Genomic DNA, 2,317 nt, shown 5'->3' with positions numbered 1-2,317 from the left:
AGGCACAGGAGCCTCAATCAAACAAACAAAGCATACCATTAAACCATCTTTCTACCCCCAAACACTCAAAACAAAATTACTGACCTGAAAAAAAGAAAGGTAAACAAAAAAAAAGGCTGCATACAAGTGTTACTTTCTACCACACATGCTGCTGAACCTTGACTGGTCCTGAAGCTCTTACCTCAGGCAGACACCTCTTCCCAAAGGGCTGAGCCAGCTCAAAAGCTGCAAAGGACTCAAGCAAGAGCTGAGCACCAACACCAGAGAAACCCAAGAGCACAATGAGCTCCCTCAGCAGAGGCTGTGGCTCAAATAGCCCAAGGCTCCGCCCACCACCCTTAGCACAATCACCTGGGAAAGGGCAAACCACCAGAAGTTATCAAGTCAGCTGGAGGAGCAGCAGCACTGTTCCCACCTGCCTTCAATTTACAGCAAATGAGACCCTGAACAGAGAAAGCAACACTTACTGGCAAAGACAATACCTGCTCCTGTACTACAGCTACAACTCTTGCATCAGCAATGTCACCAGGTAAGGAGTTCAACTTAATTTTTCTGAGGCATAGACAGAAAAAGATACATGTGTCTCTAAACTAGGTAGGAAATTAGCTCCTTAAATGCAATAACAATGTAGTTATTAAAATCACATCAGTCACTGGCAAAGCCAGCAGACACAATGGTAACTCAGCAGCTAAGCACTAGATTGAGGCAGAACAGGAGGTTCCCAAGGCACAGGAGCCTCAATCAAACAAACAAAGCATACCATTAAACCATCTTTCTACCCCCAAACACTCAAAACAAAATTACTGACCTGAAAAAAAGAAAGGTAAACAAAAAAAAAGGCTGCATACAAGTGTTACTTTCTACCACACATGCTGCTGAACCTTGACTGGTCCTGAAGCTCTTACCTCAGGCAGACACCTCTTCCCAAAGGGCTGAGCCAGCTCAAAAGCTGCAAAGGACTCAAGCAAGAGCTGAGCACCAACACCAGAGAAACCCAAGAGCACAATGAGCTCCCTCAGCAGAGGCTGTGGCTCAAATAGCCCAAGGCTCCGCCCACCACCCTTAGCACAATCACCTGGGAAGGGCAAACCACCAGAAGTTATCAAGTCAGCTGGAGGAGCAGCAGCACTGTTCCCACCTGCCTTCAATTTACAGCAAATGAGACCCTGAACAGAGAAAGCAACACTTACTGGCAAAGACAATACCTGCTCCTGTACTACAGCTACAACTCTTGCATCAGCAATGTCACCAGGTAAGGAGTTCAACTTAATTTTTCTGAGGCATAGACAGAAAAAGATACATGTGTCTCTAAACTAGGTAGGAAATTAGCTCCTTAAATGCAATAGCAATGTAGTTATTAAAATCACATCAGTCACTGGCAAAGCCAGCAGACACAATGGTAACTCAGCAGCTAAGCACTAGATTGAGGCAGAACAGGAGGTTCCCAAGGCACAGGAGCCTCAATCAAACAAACAAAGCATACCATTAAACCATCTTTCTACCCCCAGACACTCAAAACAGAATTACTGACCTGAAAAAAAGGAAAACAAAAAAAAAGGCTGCATACAAGTGTTACTTTCTACCACACATGCTGCTGAACCTTGACTGGTCCTGAAGCTCTTACCTCAGGCAGACACCTCTTCCCAAAGGGCTGAGCCAGCTCAAAAGCTGCAAAGGACTCAAGCAAGAGCTGAGCACCAACACCAGAGAAACCCAAGAGCACAATGAGCTCCCTCAGCAGAGGCTGTGGCTCAAATAGCCCAAGGCTCCGCCCACCACCCTTAGCACAATCACCTGGGAAAGGGCAAACCACCAGAAGTTATCAAGTCAGCTGGAGGAGCAGCAGCACTGTTCCCACCTGCCTTCAATTTACAGCAAATGAGACCCTGAACAGAGAAAGCAACACTTACTGGCAAAGACAATACCTGCTCCTGTACTACAGCTACAACTCTTGCATCAGCAATGTCACCAGGTAAGGAGTTCAACTTAATTTTTCTGAGGCATAGACAGAAAAAGATACATGTGTCTCTAAACTAGGTAGGAAATTAGCTCCTTAAATGCAATAACAATGTAGTTATTAAAATCACATCAGTCACTGGCAAAGCCAGCAGACACAATGGTAACTCAGCAGCTAAGCACTAGATTGAGGCAGAACAGGAGGTTCCCAAGGCACAGGAGCCTCAATCAAACAAACAAAGCATACCATTAAACCATCTTTCTACCCCCAAACACTCAAAACAAAATTACTGACCTGAAAAAAAGAAAGGTAAACAAAAAAAAAGGCTGCATAAAAGTGTTACTTTCTACCACACATGCT

This window comes from Haliaeetus albicilla, unplaced genomic scaffold (genome assembly GCF_947461875.1).
Source record: "Haliaeetus albicilla unplaced genomic scaffold, bHalAlb1.1 scaffold_120, whole genome shotgun sequence".
NCBI classification, from domain to species: Eukaryota; Metazoa; Chordata; class Aves; order Accipitriformes; family Accipitridae; genus Haliaeetus; species Haliaeetus albicilla.
The sequence above is the reverse complement of the archived record's forward strand: the minus strand, read 5'-3'. Positions refer to the sequence as shown.